General features: G+C 35.0%; 1 long non-coding RNA gene across 1 annotated transcript; it reads right to left on the bottom strand.

Annotated features, from left to right (window-relative positions):
* Positions 1-18,263: 18,263 nt before the first annotated feature.
* On the bottom strand, positions 18,264-21,874 carry LOC112023247 (uncharacterized). The gene is made up of 5 exons (XR_010626972.1): positions 21,051-21,874; positions 20,409-20,466; positions 20,195-20,298; positions 19,447-19,500; positions 18,264-18,485 (listed from the first exon to the last, which is right to left on the bottom strand). It is a non-coding gene; the product is annotated as an uncharacterized LOC112023247 (long non-coding RNA).
* Between the last annotated feature and the right edge of the window lie 1,048 nt (positions 21,875-22,922).

Here is a 22,922-nt window from a genome sequence, read left to right as displayed (position 1 = left end):
TTTTTTTTTTGTTTTTTCTTTTTTTTTTTTTTTTTTTTTTTGAAGCCTAATTTTTGTAATTATTTAATTTGGTATTTTTATGCAAAAAACATTATTTTAGGTCTAGGTGATTTATTTCCTTGTTTTTAGGTTTTTTTTAAAAAAATATTTTTTAGGTCAAATTTGGTTCCTATTATGGTTAGATATTAATTAGGGCTTATTTTAGAATATATTTTCTTGGCCATCAAGTTTTATGGAGCCCTTAAATAGGCCTCCAAGTTTGTATACGTTTTTCAATACTATTGATATTAATAAAAATTCAAACTTTTGTCTATTTTTCTTCTAGTGGATTTTATATAAGATATTAAACCTAAAATAAAAAAGAATCTAAAATAAAAAGAAAAAGAAAATAGTGATGATGTGGAAAATTGTGAGAGTTTCAGAGGCTTCGGTTATATATATATATAGATAACTAAGGGAATCAGCATAATATAAATCGTACAATAAAAGATTGAAAAAAACAAAACTAGAAACATGCAGCTTATGTGATTTCAACAAGTACGCTTTCAAGGATTATATTTAAAGTTTGAACTCCACATGAACTAGTAAATAATTAACAAGCTTATGTCAAGTAAATGATTTATGCCATACGACCCGCTTTTGTTATATATATGTGGGCATCTATAAACTTTTTAAAATAATTTTCTGTAACTAAAACTCGATTATTATAGTTCCATAAAATTAAAAGTTTCAAAAAATTCAATATAAGGTTTTGTTAATTATTCTAGTTACGTCAACCGCGTATTACATGATAACAATTTAGTCTTATATACTATATTCGTATACCACGTAATTTACATACGATTTTTTTTTTCTTTTTTTTCCAATTGAAAATTCAACAGTTACAATAGATTAAAAAAAAAAAAAAAAAAAGAAGAAGAATTTTGAACTCCAAATGCCTTAAAAAGTATCTACAAAGTTTTAGCAATTTACATACAATCTTTAATTAATCTACTGTATGGCCAACCAACATACTGATACGTTGATTGATGACTAAAGTTGGATATCTTTATGTGTCATGCATGAAATACAATATTAGACATTAATTTTGTTAAGTTATGTTTTTTACATAACATTTTTATTGGTTGTATTTCATGACAAAAGTGTTGTAATTTCATTAATTTATTTTCTTGTATTTTATGAGATTTAATTGTAATGGGTTTAGTATTAAGTTAGTAAAAATTGTTCAAGACAATTGAATTCACGACTAGCTTGCCATTGGCTTGGGATTGCAAAACCCGTGAGAAGCTATGTAAGGAGCACGTGAGGAAGTTCAACAGTCAAGATGTCTCACGAGTAACTCGCACCTTGGCCAACCCGTGAGTGACTAAAGAGACACTTAGAATGCTGGGATTTTAAGTGTGACTCTCCTATCCTTCATCTATACTATAAGTACCCTCATTACCATAAAATGGGAAGGAGATTATTAGAGAAAGATAAAAACGCTAGAGATTGAAGTTTTCACAAGACCCACCTTTTAGAGAGAGCTACTCATCCTTAAGTAAGAATGTCTTTATAGTCACTTCTCCTCCCCTCTCCCATTGTCATATCTTGAGAAAAGATTTTTACCCAAACACAACCTACACCCATTTAGAGTGTAGAGAGTGTTTTGGAGTTTGTAAAGCATTAAGTCTTTCCCAAATTAAACTTGATAGGCCAAAAACGAATAGACCCCTTGTGATAAATTAACCAATTAATTTAGTCAAGTGAATTAATTAACATGCAAATGCGTGGTAGCACAAACAAATCACCAATAAACTAATAATGCAGCAGAAAATAAATAACACAGTGATTTGTTTACGAATGGAGAAAACCTGACGATAAAAACCCCATCAGGTGATTTTCAGGTCACCACTCCCGAAATTCCACTATTATCCTAATAAGTGGTTACAAGTAAAGAAATCCCAACTACCTTGCTAACCTACAGTTTAACCCTTACCCCAATACCCAATTGGACTTGTTCTGTAGTAACAATTTTCCCTTTTGATGCACGGCTCCCAAGTACGTGACTAACCAACTAAAAAGAGTTATTGGCTGCAAAGTTCTTCAGTTCATCCACGATGAAGATCAAGAAGATGCTTGATCACAAAACCCAAAAGTGCACATATACAGCAACTTCTTCAAAAGAGATGAACTAGGGCAAAACTTTGTCTTCGGTCACAAATTGCTTGAACAGACTTTGCTCAATACTTGTGCAACTTGTGTACTCTTTGACGGACCTTAAAACAATCCTTTTATATGTTTAGGTTTAGAAGAAAAGAATGTCCAAACACATAAACACTGATCTCAAGAAATCAGATTAGAAATTCTGATTTCTGTAAACCTCGACAGATAGAAGTTGTCGAGAAACTGTTGAGCAGGTGTCGAGCACACGAGCTTGAGCAGCTTTCTAAACCTTGACACATACTAGCTGTCGAGTTTTAATAAACTTGCACTTTCAGCTTGTTTTCTTGGACAGACTTGAAGGCTTCAACACTTAATCTTGAAATATGGTTTCTTGAAGTATTTCAACACATCCTAGATCTACCCAAATACAAATAAAATGCGTTTTGTCAAAGGATTATCCAATTACATAAAATCATGACATATGTTCTTAACATGTGAACCACATATGTCCTAACAATCTCCCCCTTTAGCAATCCATAACAAAACCACAGCTAACAAATAAACATATGAGAGAAGTCAAAAATCACTCAACTCATATTCACTTGTTCAATACAATAAAATCTATTCTAACACAAACTCTTGAAAAACTTTGCAAGAAGAGAGTTTATGGCAAGTAGACTTTGACAACTTGTATTTCTAAAACACTTTAAACAAAACTCATCAAGGCATCTTAGTGTAAATCAAAAATAATAGATTGCATATAAGTAAAAGAAACATGTGTATAAAGGAAGAAAAGAAACAACACATGAAAGATGTAGGTGAAAGAAACATACATCCACATATAAAGAAGATAAGTACAATGTATGTGTAAAAATGGTCATAAGACCCAATGTACAAGATCAATGTATCTATGAAAGAAAGAAAAGAAAAGGTACATCATATCCTCACTACATCCCTCATATCAACAACACTTCCCCTAACAAAATGTTCCTATACTAGCTCTTCCCCTAAGAATGACTACTCACATATCCCAAAATTACTCCTCCTTTTTGTCATGAGTGACAAAGGGTAAGAGTGTCAAGTAGACATCTCATCGGTAGAGCTAGCATCTCCATCATCATCATCTGAAGCATCATCAGCATTGCCAACATCATCATCATCCTTAGCATCAGAATCAAAAGCTATTAGAGGAGGTGGTGAAGGAGTAGCCTTAGGAGCAAAGCTACCCATAGCCGCCTGCCGTCGTGCAATATGACCAACACAAATGTTCACCTAGTACAACGCAGTAGAGAGTGTATCAAGGCGAGCATCCACGCACAGTAGTTGCGCCATGATGTCTCCAAGTGACACATCGCCTATGAAAGAAGAAGGAGCGGATGTAGATGGAGCAGAACGAGATGGTGTCAAACAAGATGGAGTCAAACCAGAAGGAGGTGCTGTTGACTCTTGTCGTGACCTAAACTACGCCTCACTATGTTTTACGGTAGTAGCGTCTATGGCACACATGAAGGTGAAATGGTCGAACACAGGAAAAGGGATGAAAAAATAGCGTAAGATCCTTGTGATAGCGGAAGGAAAGATGAGCTTATAATGGGACGCCGAATCTAGATGAACATGTATGATAGAAAGAATGAAATGAGAAGGGAAATCTATAGTAAGATGTTCAAAAAGGGACAACAAAAATTGAGCACGAGACTCTGTATTGAAGTTGTAGCAAGAGAAAGGATGGAGTACAAAAGTCATCACCATGTTCAAGAATCTAGGACCTTTAGCAAAAGGCCGACATCGGTTAAACTAACGCTCACCCCACTCAGAAGGGCGCTTACAGAAAGCGGATATGAGCTCATCCTTGGACATAGTCCTCAGACACTCACAGCGAGGATAGTCAGGAAACTATATCCTAAGAACCCGAAGCACATTCGTAACAAGTTGCGGTGTGATACGGATGCGCGTACCTCGAATGCGAGTAAAGAAAAGAGATACTGAACGATCAATCCTGTGTACGTTGGAGTAAAACTCCTGGATAAGCACAAGAGGACATGTGACCGAGACGTTACACAGTGACTCCCATCCTCGACTATAAATAACATCAGGAAGGTCTGTGTCAATAAAGTCTGCCAAAATGACATGGCGTTCTGAATGAACACCTCGTCTAGAAAAGTTCTCTAAGAATTCCTTGTGGGCATCATCATCACGGAATTGAAGAGAGAGAGGAGTGGAATCAGAAGATGAAGAAGCTCCGAAACGAAGAGGGTTCCGAGTAGGAGTAGATTTACGTTTAGATGCCATAGACACAACTAACGTAAATAGACAGAAAAGGAGAGAGAAAGAGACAATCAGAAAAGTCCCAAAGCAATTCAAATATAACAAGTATATTGAATAGAGAGTACGTATGCATGGAGAATGCATGAACATATGACATACAAAGGAAAATTCATCATGGGCTCAGCCTAATCCAATCCTACCAGCATACAAACATATTGCACACATCTAAATGCATGAAAATACGATTATAATGCAAATGTGATGCAATGCATGAGATTTTAAACTCATTTATATGAAAACCCAACCCAAAATTACAATAAACACTCATCAATTTTGAAAAACCCCAAAAATCTAGGTTTTAAATTATGAAATGAATGAAGAATGAAGAGATAAGAAAGCATACCAAGTGATTTGAAGCAAAGAAGAGCCTAAAATCATATGGATTGAAGGTTTTGAGTGAGAAAAGAGTGTTTGGGAGAGACAAGAGAGAATCTGTCAAGAGAGAGATCGAGAAAAGTGAGAACCAAATCGTGTTGAACAAATATATAGGAGTTCAATAAAGCTCGATAGATGAAGGTATCGAGAGGTGTCGAGCCATCTGTCGAGGGAGGTGTCAAGGAAAATGGCCGTCGATAGATGCAGGTGTCAAGAAGGTATCGAGGAACAAAACACCAAATCAAGGACAGAAGCTCGATTGATCGACCAGGTGTCGAGAAGCTATCGAGGAGGTAGAAGATTTCTCGATTGATCCACCAAGTGTCAAGGAGATGTCAGGTTTGCGCGAATCCTAGTACACGACTTCAATCACCAACTAGAAAGAGTTGTTGGCTGCAAAGTTCTTCAATTCATCCACGATGAAGATCAAGAAGATGCTTGGTCACAAAACCCTAAGGTGCACATACATAGCAACTTCTTCAAAAGAGATAAATTAGGGAAAAACTTTGTCTCTGGTCACAAATTGCTTGAATAGACTTTGCTCAATGCTTGTGTAACTTGTGTACTTTTTTACGGCCCTTAAAAAAAATTCTTTTATATGTCTAGGTTAGGAGAAAAGAAGGCCCAAACACATAAACACAGATCCCAAGAAATCAGATAAGAAATTCTGATTTTTGTAAATCTCGACAGATAGAAGTTGTCGATAAGCTATCGAGCAGGTGTCATGCACACAGGCTTGAGCAGCTTTCTAAACCTCGACACATACTAGCTGTCGAGTTTTAATAAACTTGCACTTTCAGCTTGTTTTCTTGGATAAACCTGAAGGCTTCAACACTTGATCTTGAAACATGGTTTCTTGAAGTATTTCAACGTATCTTAGATCTACCCAAATACAAGTAAAGTGTGTTTTGTCAAAGGATTAGCCAATTACATAAAATCATGACATATGTTCTTAACATGTGAACCACTTATGTCCTAACAAAACTAATAGGGCTTGGCAGTGCAATCAGGCGATATTGCAGGATATGGGAAGCTAATGAAGACAAGAACTTAAGGTAGTTGTAGCTTTTTGGTATTTTTGTACTCCAACTTATTCACTAGTAGATCATTTTGGCTTGGATGACCATAGAGTGGTTTTTACGCTAATTTCTTTAGTTTTCCTCTTCAATAATACATTGCAATGTTATCTTGGGTTTGAATTTCTTTTCCCTACTACCTTTTACTTTTTAGCTTTGCATCTATTTGTTCATCCATGCAATTTTTGAATGCTTCATGTAAGGTTGAATTTAATCAACCATCTTATTAGTTTTACTCTGTGCCAATTTGCTTGTATTTCAGCACTTAGAAACCCTGTATTTAGGTGGGATTCATGTAAGAGTAGTGAGTGAGAGAGTGTGAAGAAATGCTCAAGAAAGTGCAAGAAAGCAGGGCTTCGCGGCTAGGACTCGTGGGTGACTCACGACTGGCAAGCCGCTAAATTTAGCACACGAGTGAAGCATGCGAGAAGGTGAACAGTCACGCTAGCTGGAGCACTACAGGACAAAAAGTCCAGCCTGGCCGTTCTGTTAACTCACGACCTGAACTTATGACTCAGCCAAATCACGAGGCCAAGCCGCCAACTAGCTCTGTTTTAAAAAACCTGACGTTTCACATTCATATCTCACCCTAGTATAAATACCCCTCATTCCCACGAAATGTAGAGAGCTTCTAGAGAGAATTTTGAGAAAGAAACTCTAGAGAAAACAAGATTGCCTCATCCACAATCTTCACCCAAGAGACTCTTCAAATTCCTCTACTCTCTTCCTCTCCATTGATACATCCTTGAGAGATTCTTGACCAAATCTTTTTCTCACCATACCCACGTCTGTGAGAAGGTTTTTTTGATACTAAGGGAAGCATTTTGGAAGGGACCAATGGTTATTGGTTGATGCTATGGTTTATAGCGAAATTTGGTAAGTTAGAAAAGAAAAAGGTTCGGCGCAACCTCATTAGAGCAAGAAGCTTGGAGGGCTTAGGTACCTAGGTAGATTAGGCTTGGAGGGTTTATTGCTGTTCATGTATCCCAACTACATTTTCTAGTGGATGATTGACCGCTTGGAGGGCGGCGGAGAGGTTTTACGCCGAGGGCTTCAGTTTCCTCTTCGATAACACATCATGTGTTGTCCTTGTGTTTGCATCTCTCTTCCCTTATCTTTACCATTTAATTACTGCTTTGATTGTGATTATTTATGGTTTAGATTGTTTATCAATTCTGTTATAAGCTTACTGTCATTTTTTGCACTTACATTGTTTGATATAAAGCTTGAATTGGTAATTTGTTGTTTGGGGGTCTAAATGTTCATAATGTTTTCAACACTATTTGAACTTTCACTTCAATTAATTTTCTAATCACATATATTCTACATTAAGTGTAAAGCTAAAAATTGATCAAGTCGTAATTAAAATTTGACGGTCTTAATTAGCTCTAGTAATTATACTATCGAGCTTTCAATTGGTATCAAAGAGACTACACTTGTTCTAGTTTAATTACCTAAGTGTGATCCTTGACCTTTTATGTTAATTGCCATGGATAATGCTATGTATGTTCTTTGCATGTTTTGGATGATGTTGAATGTAACATGTCACATGTTTGTGAAAATGCCTCTATGAGTGTTTATCCTCATGCTTGTGATGATATGTTGCATGACTCTTTGGGTGTTGTTAAAATTGTAAATGACAAACTCTTGAAAAAAAAAAAAGGCTTAAAAATTTCAAGACAAATTTAGCAAGTTTATTTGTGAAAATAATGATTTGATTGCTAAGCTCAATTAATCTATCAAATTGGTTGAAAAGTATAAGAAACTTGCTAAAAACTCTTTTGAAAATGAAAGCTCACTATTAAAAATACTAGAGTTAATTAAGACCCCCAATTCTTAAATTAGGGCTTAATTGCTTTTAATGTACTCAACTAGATGCAGAATAAGAGTAATCAATATGCAATTAACCAGGACCTAGTGCATGGGCATACATTATTGACAATTAATTGTAAAACAAAAGGGGTAAGGGAAGAGGAAGCAAACAAAAGATAACACAGGGATGTGTTATTGAAGAGGAAAACTGAAGTGATCAGCGTAAAAACCTCTCCATGACCCTCCAACCAAATCGATCAACTAGTAATTAAGTTGGAGTACAAGGATTACAATTTAGACCTTCCAAGTCTAGACTACCCTCTGTACTTAGACCCTCTGAGTCTCAGCTACCAACGAGCTTCACTTAGCCTTGTCTTGATTAGTTTTCTGGATCCCGCAATTATCACAAATTGCATCCACTATAGAATGGGATGACCCAATGCTTCCCAAAAGCTCCAAAGCAACTCACAACACTCAAAATGGGTGTGAGGTTTGTGTTTGGGCTAAAAAACTCTCAAAGGATATGGAATTTAGAGAGGAAAGAGTGTGAAGAAAACTAAGATAAATTTGTCGAGGATTGTTGGTTTGCAATCTCTAACTCTTAAATAGATTTTTAAGGTTTTCTCTCTAAAACTCTCCTTACAATTTCATTGACTTATATAGTGTGAGTAAAGAAATGAGGAAAGACACAAAAAGAAATTTAATACCTCATTGCTCTAAGTTTCAAGCTCTTAAAAGAATCAAAAGAAAATAGAAACTTGAGCTTCTTGGAAGTTGTGCTAAGAAAGCAAAACCAAATTTAGGTGAAAATGGTATGTTGTTGAAGCATGTGGTTAATGCTCTTAACTCCTTGACAATGTGCACCTCTAGTTCTACTTCTTCCCATCCTCGTTTCACTTCTTATGAGACACTCACTCGAAACACTTGATCCATTTAGGTGAGGAAGGGTTCTTATGATTGAGCTTGTTCTCATTTGGTCCTAAATCTAATTCATTCTATCTTAGTTGGACTCTTCATGCACTAGATGCTTCATTCTCATGCATTTGTGCAGCATGCATTTCTTTATATGCATTTTTTATGTTTCTTATCTTACTTTCTTGCATTTGTTTAGTGTGTGTAAAAATCCAAAATCTAAAAAGTTTAAGCACATATCTTATTAAAGTTTAGCCTAGTACCTTTGTACTATTGGCATAGTGTATTTACAAGCACATATCTTATTAAAGTCTTGTTATGTCTAAAGTTGTGATTTACAACTATATTTTACGTTGGCTTTATTCCATGACAATAAGTGTTGCATTTGCTTTAATTTTGTTTCTTGTATTTTGTGAGATTTTATTGTATTGGGTTTAGTATTAAGTTAGTGAAGAATTGAGCATGTATTGGATGAACAAGTGGATTTCACAAGTGTCTCGCAATAAGCCTACCTACGAAAGATTCACATGAGAAACACATACTAGAAGTTAAAGAGTCGTGTCAAGTTGTCAGTTTCGTGAGTGTCTCGTGAGAAGGGCTAACCCGCGAGATACTTGTGAAACATTCTGTCTAGACGATTTTAAGAGTGACTTTCTTACCCTTCATCTATACTATATATACCCTTATTACCCATAAAAGTATGAGAGGTCATTTAGAGAGAAAAACCCTAGATAGGTTTTCTACAACATAACACACCAATCTTTTAGAGAGAGTGCTACTCATCCTTAGTGAGAAACCATTGTAGCCTCTTCTCCTTCCCTCTCCTATTGTCATACATTGAGAGGAGATTTGTATCCAAACATAACTCACACCTTTTCAGAGTGTAGAGAGTGTTATGGAACTTATGACGCATTAGGGATTTTCCAAAAGAAGCCAATAAGGCTTGGCGAATGCAATTGAGCATATTGTAGGATCTGAAAATCTAGAGAAGACATGACTCCGAGAAGTTCGTTGGTATCAGAAGCTTGGAGGGCTCAAGTACATTGGTTAAACTAGGCTTAAAGGGTGTTTTGTTATTCGTGTACTCCAACTTTATTCTCTAGTTGATCAATTACCACTTGGAGGGCTTTGCTGAGTTCTTCGGTTTCCTCTTCGATAACACATCTTGGTGTTATCTTGTGATTGCATCTCTCTTCCCTTACTTTTGTACTTTACTTTTATTATTTGTTATTTATGTTTGTGCACTAGAGTAGTTATCAATTTATTGCACTTCATTTACTCTTGTTCCTCACTTAAATAAGTTAGAGTAAAAGCAATCTAGCCGTAATTTTTAATTGGGGGTCTAAACAAGCTCTTGTGTATTCATACAAATCCGAGCTTTCAATTGGTATCAAAATGGGTTCACTTGTTTTGGTTTCATTACCTGAGTGTGGTCCTCGACCCTTTGTGTTGATCTTACTTTTCATGTTCTGTTTTTTAGTGTGTTGAAAAATTCAAAAACCCATAAAAATTGAAAATTTTCCAAAAAGTTTGATCGCTTGTGTTGTGTATATCACATGAGAGTTTGCCTTAGTACCTTCGTACTAATGGCGTAGTGCATTTACGAGCTTAGCTTATTATGTATGCGCATTTTCCAAGTGTGAGCGACATCTAGAAATCTACGTTTGATTGTTGTAAATAGATCTTCAAACTTGTCATGAATGATTGGTCAATAGACTTGCTTGATCTTAATAAATGTGTAGACTTATGCCTATATATTTCCTAACATTTTTTTTTCTTTTTGAAGAGCTCTACAAATGTCAATCTCGAAAAGAGAATTTTGAGCTGAAAAAGCCATCACACGTACTAGTATTTGACTAGGAAAAAGGGAAAGCGTTTTGTACTAAAATGTATGGTGCCAAAAGCCAAAGGCTAAATTGTCAAAGTTATTTTAAATGTTTATGGCATCGCTTCTCAAAAATTTGAGTTGTTTTGATCAAAAGTGTGTAAATGGAAGCAAAACAAAAAGCTTTCAATCAATTGTAATCACATTGGTAAGGGGTCATATATGTTCATTTCTACTAGTGAGATAGGTCACTTGATTTCGTACTAGTCGTGTATGACTTGATTGAGTTGATCATTGAAGCTTCATACTAGACTATAGACTAGTTTATACTTGATCCACACACACAACACACAAGTCTAATGTTCAATGAATGCTTATTTCATTTGTGTGATTGTATGTGTTCAAATGTGATGTGTATACTCAATTGCTTGTTAATCAAACCCAAATATTTTTTTTGAGTATTCTATATGTTTTAGAAAGTATTTATATGCTTTCCAGTGTTTAGAGTTTTTGTACATATTGCCTATTTCTTGTTTTACCCAAAAAACTTTTTTAGAGGCATTTTCATGAGAAGTTTCGTGAGTTCCCACGAAAATAAGGATGGCAAAAATTGAAAACACTAAAATTCAGATTGAAACTTTCACGACTGTCTTGTGAGAAAAATTTACCCGTGAAACAGTTTACATGCTTCAGTGGCATTTTCGCGAGTTACTTCACGAGAAGCTTACCCGTGAAAATCACCTGTTTTCAGTTTTTAAAGGGTAGACTATGATAGTTTTTCAAACACAACCCCTTTGCCTCCCTCGAGCCTCTCTCAACCCAAAACTTATTTTCTCTCAAAAAGCCAACAAAAACTCAAGTTCAATCAACTCTAAGTCTTCACTAAGGTATGTTTCATCATTCTTTAATCCTTGATTCCTTACGCTCTGTTTATTTCAGTATTAACGTTTTCTAGAAAATGGTTCATTTTTCAAAAAGTATTTTCTAGAAAACTGTCTCATTTTTCAATGTTCGATAGCAACCTTGAAAATAAGCTTGAAATGTTTTCTAGTGTTTGGTATGCAATTTTTTTAAAAAAATATTTCTTATATAATTTAAAACATGTATATTATGTAATCCAACTAATGTAATTAGTATAAATAAAAAACCAAGAATGAATTTGATTTTCATACTAAAATTTTGACAATAAATACAATCAAAATTAATTAGTTGTCAAATTTTTATGATCTCTACCACTCATATTGTTCATATATATAGACAGTGTAAAGTTGTTATTTACAACTATGTGTTTTGTTGGCTTATATTTCGTGCCAAATTTGATTGTAATTTTATTCAATCTTTTGTACCATGTATTTATTGTGGGATTTGATTGTAAGGGTTGTGTGATAGAGAGAGAGTGTGTGAAGATTCAAGCTATTGAAGACTAAAGAGTTTTTGCGGGTAGCTCGCAACTAAGCATCCCGTGAAGTGACCCATGTGACTTGCACATGCTGGAATGCGAAGAGTCAAAATAGGATGAAGACAATTGTGTTTCGCGAGTATCTCGTAGGTAAGGCCTTCCTGCAAGACACTCGCGAGGCATTCTGTTTTGCCAGACTGTCCATTCTGATACACACTTTCTGTGCCTACACTATATATACCCACATTACCCACAGATGTTAAAAAGTGCTTTTGAGAGAAAACCCTAGTCAAACACCTTGAGAGTTAGAGATTGTTATACCTACAATCCTTTACACATTTGCTTGTGGAATTTCCTCAAATCTTACCTCTCCATTTCCATACCATTGAGAGATTGATAGCCTAAACACTTACCACACCCTTTCAGAGTGTCAAGTGAAATTTTGATGCTACTAGGAAGCATTAGAAGAAGCCAAGGATGGCAGATGCAATATGGAGCTTATTGTGGGATCCAGAGAACTAGACAAGACACAGTTCCGAGAAGCCTTGTTGGAGTAGAAGCTTGGAGAGTTAAGGTACATCGGGTAGATTAGGCTTGGAGGGTCTCATACTAACCCATGTATCTTAACTGATTGTCTAGTGGATCGATTTTCACTTGGAGGGCGGCGGAGAGGTTTTTCACCGAATTCTTTGGTTTCCTCTTCGATAAAACATCGGCGTGTTATCTTGTGTTTGCATCTTTCTTCCCCACTATTTTGCATTCCATTTTACTACTGTGTTGCTTTGATTATGGATTAGAGTAGCTTGTTTCTTTATCCGCTGGCTTTTACACTATTCTGCACTTAGTATTAAGTTAGTGTAAAATCAATCGAGCCGTAACTTTAATTTAGGGGTCTAAACAGTTCTTGTGTTTTCAACACATTTTCGAGCTCTCAATTGGTATCAGAGCGGGTACACTTGCTGTGATTTAATTTCTTGAGTGTGATCCTTGACCCCATTTGAGATGGATTGGTCTCAGTCTTTAAATATTCCACCATATTTTGATAGTAGTAATTATGCCTTTTGGAAAGTCCGAATGAGGGCATTCTTGTGATCAATTGATGATACTGTTTGGGATGTGGTAGAAGAAGGATGGGCTAGGCCAAAGGCCACTAAATCCACTTGGGATAAAGCAGCACTTGTGGCAACTAACGCTAACTGTAAAACTTTGAATGCAAGTTTTTGTGGTGTTTCTCCAAGTGAGTTTCATAGGATTTCTCACATAACAGTAGCCAAGGAAGCTTGGGAGATATTGGAGACCACCTATGAAGGAACAAAGAAAGTGAAGGATACAAAGCTTCAGATGCTTACCACCAAATTTGAAGAGCTTAAGATGGGAAATGATAAGCCCTTTGATTCATTCTATGGGAAGCTCAATCTTGGTGAGAAGATTGAGGATGCTAAGGTGGTGAGAAAAATTTTAAGGTCTTTACTGGAGAGCTTCCAAGCAAAAGTCACAGCTATAGAGGATAGTAAAGACTTGGATGAGATTAAAATCCAAGAGCTCATTGGATCTCTCCAAATGTATGAGCTGGGACGAACTTCTCATAAGTCGAGCAAATCTTTTGATCTTAAGACTATCACCGAAAGAATGGATGATTCCTCCGAAGAAGATGGAGTGGAGAAAGAGGTATCATTTCTTGCAAAGAACTTCCGAAAATTTCTGAAGATGAAGAACAGTGGGAAACCATTTAGCAGAGGGAAGTTTTCATCCTTCAAAGGTTATAGGAAGGAGTTTAAGAAGAAAGATGGAAATGATTCACAATCTCCTCAAGGCATTGTGTGTTATGAATGCAATGGCCATGGACATTTCAAGAAGGAGTGTCCCAACTATCTAAGAGGGAAGGGCAAGGCGTATGCCACAACACTTAGCAATTCGGATTCATCTAATTTAGATTCGGAAGTGAGCTGTGATGGAGAAGGGAACTACTCTGCTTTTATGTCTATTTCTCATGTGGAGTCCTTGGAGGACTTGAATTTGCTGGTAGAAGAGCTTGGTGAATATAGTGAAATGGAGTCAATGGGAGTAGTAGAAGAATTTAATGCTGAAGAAGATGAAAGTGCAATGGGTCTTCAAAAAAACTATAATTCCCTACTTGAGAAGTCTGGAGAATATACAAAGGTGGCCAAGGCAGCAGGTAAAAAGATGAAGAAGGCAGAGGAGGACTATAAAAGTCTCCTAGTACAATATAAGGAGGCCAAATGTGAAATAGAGATGTTGAATGGAGAGCTGACAGAAATCTACTCAAAGATAAAATTCCTTGAGCTTGAGGTGGTTCAAGCCAATGCTAAAGTAGAGCGAGTTTCCTCTAAAAAGCTTGATGAAGTCCTCTCTCATAAAATGCCTTTCTCTGACAAAACCGGATTGGGATATATTGGAGAAAGTAGTTCAGCTGTCAAAATCACCTAGGAAGTGAAGTTTGTGCAAGCCAAAGAACCTATAGTGGCTGCCTCTACACCTATGAAAGTTGAGGATGAAAATAAGAAGAATGTGGCCGATCAACGGGTGTTGAATAAGTCTAGTAACCAATTAGTGGTTAGGTCTGAAGCCAAAGGGAAATCACTTCTGAAATCACAAAGAGGTCCAAGAATTCAACATTTTTGTCATCACTATGGACTTTAAGGACACACCAAACCAAATTATCATAAGCTGAGGGCATTGAAGAATGCAAGTGATCAGAGGTCAAAAAGCTCTAGAAATGACATAAGGAATTGAGCTGTTGAGCAATCAAGAAGTTGAGAAGGTGATTTCGATGGGATGGATATAATGAAAATGATTGATGCATACACCACCTGTTTGGCAAGCTATTCTAGAAGGTTTGAAGGCCACAACTGTAAAGTTGTGATTTACAACTATGTTTTATGTTGGCTGTATTCCATGACAAAATGTGTTGTAATTACTTCAATTTATTTCCTTGTATTTTGTGAGATTTTATTGTATTAGGTTTAGTATGAAATTGGTGAAGACTCAAGCTAGAATGAAGAATCCATGGATTTCACGAGAAGCTCGCGAGAAGATAATCCGCTAAAGAGCCATGTGAGGAGCACATGACTGGAAGTTGAAGAGTTATGCCAGGCTGTCGTTTTCGCGAGTGTCTCGCAGGTAAGGCCTTCCTGTGAGATAGTCGTGAAACATTCTGCTTTGAGGAATTTTAAGAGTGACTTTCTTACCCTTCACCCATACTATATATACTCTCATTACCCACAAATGTATGAGAGGCCATTCAGAGAGAAAAAAACCCTAGATAGGTTTTCTACAACACACAGACTCATCTATTTAAGAGAAAGCTACTCATCCTTAGTGAGAATTCATTATAGCCTTTTCTCCATCCCTCTCCTATTGACATACCTTGAAAGGAGAGTTGTACCCAAACACAAATCATACCTATTCAGAGTGTAGAGAGTATTTTGGAGCTGTTGGAAAGCATTCGAAGAAGCCAAGGATGGCAGATGCAACATGGAGCATATTACGGGATTCGGAGAACTAGACAAGACACAGTTCCAAGGAGCCTTGTTGGAGTAGGAGCTTAGAGGGCTTAGGTACAGAGAGTAGATTAGGCTTGGAGGGTCTCTTGCTCACCCTTGTATCCCAACTGATTGTCTAGTGGATCAATTTCCACTTGGAGAGCGGCGGAGAGGTTTTTCACCGAGTTTTTCGGTTTCCTCTTCGATAACACGTCTTGGTGTTATCTGTGTTTGCATCTCTCTTCCCTACTCTTGTTCATTTTATTTTTACTACTGTGTTGCTTTAAATATGGATTAGAGTAGTTGTCTTGCTTATATGCTTGTGTTTACACTATTCCACACTTAGTATTAAGTTAGTGTAAAATCAACCAAGCCGTAACTTTGTTTTGAGGGTCTAAATAGCTCATGTATTTTCAACATTTTTCGAGCTCTCAACAACATTCATACCCAATCCTATAGGCAAATCACCCTAAACGCATGTGCCATGTGGATGAAAAGGGGTACTCATGCATAAGTATTATAATATGTCCAAGCATTAATACTTTCGATGTTTAGGGACATTTGTTCATGCATCATTACATGCATAATTTACTTTGTATCATTTGCTTCTAGCTTATAGCATGTTTCTTTTACAAGCTTTTGCTTTGTTCTTTTTTTTGTTCAATTTTTTAGTGTGTTCAAAAAATTCAAAAATCCATAAAAATTGAAAAATCTGCAAAAAGTTTTATTGTTTGTGTTGTGTACATCACATATGAGTTTGGCCTAGTACCTTCGTACTAATGGCGTAGTGCATTTACGAGCTTAGCTTGTTTAGTATGCACATTTATCTGTGTGAAAGAAATCTTGAAAACTATGTGTGATTGTTGTAAATAGATCTTCAAGCTTGTCATGAATGATTGGTTAATAGTCTTGATGGTCTTAATACTTGCATAAACTTGTGCCTATATCTCTTCCTACTTTATTTTTATGTTTTTGCAATAGAGCTCACCAAATGTAAATCTTAAAGTGAAAAAGAGATATTGAGCTGCAAAAGCCTGTCGCACATACTAGTATTTGACTAGGAAAAAGGGAAAGCAACTTTTGTTTTGAAATGTATAGTGCTAAAAAAGCCAAAGGCTAATTCTAAATGTTGAAATATCAAAACTTTCAAGCACCGATCTCAAAAAGAGATGTATTATCCAAAACTGATCAAATATTATGATTTATGCAAAAGCCAAATGAAAAACTTCTAAGATTTGTAATCAATTTGTTGGAGCTCATATATGTTCATTTCTATAATTAAGATAGACCACTTGATTTAGTACTAGTTGTGTATGACTTGATTGAATTGATCATTGAACCTTCACTTTTGTTTAAGGACTATTTCACACTCACCCACAACACACAAGACTTTGATTCAATTAATGCTTATCGCATTTGTGTGATTGTACAGATTCAAATGTGATATGTATGCTCAAGTACTTGCTGATCAAACCCAAAAAGATTTTTGAGTGTTTTATATGTTTTTAAAAGTGATTTTATACTTTCATGTCTTTAGTTTTTGTTCAAAATGCATTTTTGTGTTTTTCTTCAAAAACTAATTCAAAGGTTGTTTCGCGAGAAGCTCGCGACTTAAAGCTTTTTGCGAAAAGAGCTTAAGGGAAATAATTTTTTTGCCATTTCACACAAAGACTCTCACTATTGTCTCGCAAGCATTTCACGACTAACAGCTTCTTGCGAAATGTGTTTTGGGCAAAAACTGGAATTTTTTAATTTCAAACAGAAGCTATCGCGACCGATTCGCAACTTAAAGCTTCTCGCAAAAGCTTTTAAGTTTCAGTGGCGATTCTCGCAATTGCATCGCAACATTCTCGCTACTGTTTAACTCGCAAAAAATGTGTGTTTTCAGTTTTATAATGCAGATGTGACAGTTTTTCAAAACATTCCCATTTCCCTCGCTAAGTCTCTCTCAAACCCTTCTCAACCCAAACTTTCTTTTTACTCAACCCCTATCATTCTCAAGCTTATTTTCTACATTTCCAACTTCAAGGTATGTTTTCTAAAACATTTTCTTCATGTTTTTCTAAGATTATGAAAAAATTTAAGTTCGGGTTCCAAAATCTAGGGATTTTTCGAAAATGGGTTGGGGTTCTCAATTTTGTGAATTTTTTTCCAAAATCTTTAATTGGGCAAAGTCCCATTTGCTGTTTCTGTATCTATTTGGCCCCTTGTGGCAATTTAGCATGTATTGAGGCAAGTTTGCACCATGTTCATGCATTATTCATATTTGGATTGCTTTGTTGCATGTTAGGTGTTTGACAGAATATTTGAGTGACATTTCTATGTTGAATTGGACCCAAATGAATTCCAATTCTTGGGTTTCCTTTTGTTTGATCATGTTTACCATGCTTTGGTCAATGGTTGTGTGTTTTACACACTTTGCCCATTTTGTGCCTCAATGTCATGCCATGCACACAGTAGGCACACACCTAGGCACCCTTTGGGCACACCTCATGCATCTCATGCTGTATCCTCATGCATTAGCACATGCACACATATGCACAGAAATGCACAGCTACTTAATTTCTTGCATTGTGTTTATGTTTACTTGTTTTGTCTATTTTAGCATGTTGTTTTGAGTTGATTATGCTCTATTTTAGGCCGTTTTACCTTTGATTATGAACTAACTTGAATCTAATCAAGTTTTGTGTTCTGTTTCATGTTTTTGCACATGTTTCTTGTTTGTTCTGTGTTCATTAGTGCAGATGTCTCCTACTAAGGATGCAGCTACTAAGAGATCATCCTCCAAACGTTCTGTCATGACCCAAATCCATGGAACATGGATTTAGATACATGACTAACCTACTGAACTTATATAACCCAATGAACACAATTAGTTTAAATATAATTCGAAACTCCAAATAAACAATGCTCTTAATAAATAACCTCTTACAAAAATCTAAACTCCACAAATTGGAAATAATCTCCAAAATATAAATCATGAATTACAAAATAAGGATAACTAAAATTCTATAAGTCTTCAGGTAATATAGAAAATCGCCTACAACTTCCATGCTCAACCTTGCACCTTACAAAGCGATCAGAAGGTCCTATATTCCCCACTATACTTCAATCTGAAAAATAGTAATTGATGAGGTGAGCCACATCTAGTATGTAATTATACAGAATACACAAAAGAACAGAGTCAAGCAACGCACGAGTATTTTGATTTTTCACAAACTCATTTAATGATATCAAAAATAATTATTTCAAAACATATAATGAATCACTTAATACATATGTAATCACATCTTAAAATCATTAGAAATCACATACATATAATTGATCAGAGCACAGTGTCACATATACACATCACATATTCTCACATACAATCCTGTGAGCGGATACCAACATCTAACCCCTGTTGGTGAGGGATCAACACATATTCTCACATACAATCCTGTGAGCGGATTTACACATATACTGATACATCTGATCAATTCTAAAAACATTCATTCTGAGTCACATATCACAAAACGAAATATATACAAAATAGAATAATTTTCTTAATATTAACAATTATTCCAAATATACAGGCATAGCGAATATCACAATATCGAATTGAACATAAATCAAAGGATGCTTGACTCTCATGGGGAACAAATAGAAACTGAGAAGTTTATATAAATATATTACAATTCTTGAGTAAATTTGAAAATTTGATTTGCTAAAAGAAACTTTTTAAATACCATTTGGAGAATAGGAACATGACTTTGAAATCACTTGGTTTTAACAAATTTAAAGGACAAGAACCTTTTTAGAAAACTTACTTTGAAATTCAATTATTTTTTTGAAAAATAGTTTAGTATAGAGATCATCTTTTAAATGAGATTTGGACGTTCAAAAACGTTATTTAAAATTCGAACTTTCTCTTTAAAACATTGTCTAAAAGTTGAAGTTTCTCTTTCAATAATGTAAAAATAATGCTTTCAATAAACTTTAGAAAACATAAGCTTAAAAATATGGCTTTTGAAAACCTTTGACATCTAAGAACCTAAATGACAAAACCTGTGCATATTATGCATAATTACTTACCTCTCTTGCTAATATATCCGAACACAGCCGAGCACTTTTAGTCTTCTGTAAGCTCTAAACAGAAAATTACTTTAATCAATAAGCATGAAATTTCATGATCATAAACTACTTCCTAAAACACTATAATCCTCCACAACCTTCTATTTATTTTCCTAGAGTCATAATATAGGCAGAACTAGTTCCCATACGTAGAAACATCAAATCCGAATATACCTATTAGTTATTCTAAAACAATTGACCAATATATCAAATATCAAATTAAACCAACCACAAGACCTCATGTTATTACTGATCGCCACCTTCTCTTTAGGGTCAATCCTAAACTAATAATATAATCAAGAAAATGTGGAAAATCTAATAGGACGTAATATATATAAATCTAATAGAAGACCCGATATAAACAAATCTAGGGACCCACAGAGAACAATATATACAAAACCTCAATATATACAAATCTAATAGGAAGCCAATTCTAATCTTTAATATATAACCTCAATGATTTTAATAGCATAATCCCACTGGAACGGTGGCAGCATCATTGTCTCATTATTTATATACTTTATATGTACAAAACTGAAGAAGACTTAAGTCAAAATCACGGATTCATTGAAATTCCGTGGCTCAATCTAGGATTCAAAGACTAACGCAAAAGTGTAAACCAAATTCTAGGAAAAGATATCTCTTTGAAACAAATCCACACATCACTAATTCTTTTAATTCTTTGATTCTAACAGATGAAAAATCATACCTGAACAATCGGTTGTCTCTTCAATTAACTCCAAGAAAAAAAAACCTATTAGCCTCTTTGATAAAACCCTTCCTATGAAAACCTTGATTATCTCTTCCTCTACCCTGTAGTTTGTATTAGAGATATGGGCTTAGTGGGTTAACGGGCTGCAGTTACTAATAAAAATAATGCCCATGGCCCATCAATTAAATTTAAAAGAAAATTTTATGATAACCTCAAATAAAGTAGGTGGGGTATTACACTTTCAACAACCTCCTCATCATAATATTCACCTGTATACAAAATGTAAATAAATGAATACACAATTTATATGAGATAACACATCTATTACCAAGTTTATCCCCCATAAGTCTATGGAGATTGTAATTTCTTTATGTCCAGCTCTTATGATTTAGGTTTAATGTTATATCTTTAAATTATAAAATGCAACTTTTATATTTCAATTATGGTTTAAATTTTGATAATGCAATTTTCATGGGATCCTCTTCTCAAAGATGTCACTCAAATTAATAACAATGGGCTGCAAGCATCAAACATGTCTATGTTTTCTACTTTTAACTATCTAAGGATTGGAAACATTTTTAGTCCCCACTAACAAACCCATTTTAGTAAAACTCAAAATATTAAGAAACAAATTAAGCAAGATGAATATGGTAATTCCTCTTTGTAACCTGACAATTTGAATAGCCAATTCAATTATTTTTACATAAATATGCAAATTAAAGATCAAAACAAATCATTGTATCAAAAGATTCAAAATCCTCCGATTCAACAAATTTGAACCTTTTCACCACAATCTATGAAAGCACAAAATCAAAGAGATTTCAATAAAGTAAAAACTATACATTGGTCATACCTTATCTTCTAAGACTTGGATTGGATTGCATTAAGGAAACGCCTTTCCACCTACAAACCCAGGGGAAAAAAATCAATAATAAATGAAGAGAGATAAGTAAACCTAAAATTGTTCTGGATGAAAGTTGAGTGAAAAGTTAGTAAACTCTTAGGTTGAAATGGTCATTCAAGAAGCATGATGCATATGCAGAGGCAAAAACTCTTATGCAAATTGAAAAATTGCCCAAAACCATATTAACCATATATCCAAAACCAAACCAAATCAAAACAACTACAATAAGCAGAAATCGTTACTAACTGAAATACCTTTATTGAAAAAGCACCTAAACATAAGCACTCAATAAGACAGCAAGAATCAAGATTAATTACACTAAAGTTCCTCAAACTTTTTAGGCTTTGCTTCAAAATTACACAAAGAGATAGATTAGATTATACACACACCCAAGTTATGGAATTCATGAAGCTTTTCACCCATTATTATGTAACAGATAGATTAGATTATACACACACCCAAGTTATGGAATTCATGAATCTTTTCACCCATTATTATGTAATCTTCTATTCATAAAATAAATAAATAAAATTAAAGCATCTATAAGTACTCAATCCTAAACACTAAGACATACACAATAAAAACAAATGAATAAACAAAATAAACAAAGCTAACAACAACATTAAAAAAAACTTGCCAATAAACTGAGCCTAATAGCCTGAGCAGTACAAAAATTAAAAAAAAAAAACAAAGTCTAATAAAACAATTTTGAAATATATGAGAAATTATTCTTAACGCAAAAGGAAAGCGTAAGATGCTCCCAAAAAAAAAAAAAAAAATCTTATATTTTAACACATTAGAAATGTGGGCTTGGTGGGGTAGTGGGCTGGAGTTTAAATCCACTTAGGCTTATCTCTTTAGTCTCCAAGAGGCCCATAGAACATCTTTCTCTTTTCTTTTTATTTATTTTAATTGCCTCACTAAATTGTATGCACTAAAACTTTAATTTTCTCACCTATTTGTAGCACCACAAAATTGTCTACTCCCATCTTACTATGCACACACATACAATACCTCAACTCTATATTAAAATTGACAAGGTATAGTGATAATCATAAAATCAAAATTGGGGTATTACACGTTCACACACTAATTCTGATAACTTCAGGTCTGCTGAGGCTAATATGAACTACAATGACTGTTACAAGGATAAAACGATCATCATGGAAAGGGTTGTACAAATGGAATCACTTGAGGAAACTTTTATCCCTAAGGTGTTCAAAGAAAGGACTTGGACCAAGGTGTTGAACCCAGTTGGGGTTGTGTACTCGGAGATTATTAAAGAATTCTTCTCCAATGCTAGTGTTGAGGGAGATAATATAAACTTCTACAAATGGAATCACTTGAGGAAACTTTTATCCCTGGAAACTTTTATCCCTAAGGTGTTCAAAGAAAGGACTTGGACCAAGCTGTTGAACCCAGTTGGGGTTGTGTACTTGGAGATTATCAAAGAATTCTTCTCCAATGCTAATGTTAAGGGAGATAATATAAATTACTGGGTAAGGCACAAAGAGTTTATCATCACTAAGGACAACATTTAGGAGTTCTTAGAAGTTCGTCCTCCCTTACAGCCAATTACAGTGCAATATGAGGATTGTTTGGGCTCTACTAAGGAGATGTTGAAGATACTTGGTGGTACTTCTAAGAAAACCTCCATGGATACAATCCCATTATCACCGGAAATGATGACATTGGCATATATGATGATCCATAACTTATATCCGATCACCAACCTCACTACCAACCTCACTACTTGTCTGGTCCTAGGACAAGATTTCTATTCGATCTGTTTACTCATAAGGAGATTGATATCTGTGGTCA

Source organism: Quercus suber, unplaced genomic scaffold (genome assembly GCF_002906115.3).
Source record: "Quercus suber isolate HL8 unplaced genomic scaffold, Cork oak 2.0 scaffold_927, whole genome shotgun sequence".
NCBI lineage: Eukaryota > Viridiplantae > Streptophyta > Magnoliopsida > Fagales > Fagaceae > Quercus > Quercus suber.
This window is presented reverse-complemented; position numbering and strand designations above follow the sequence as displayed.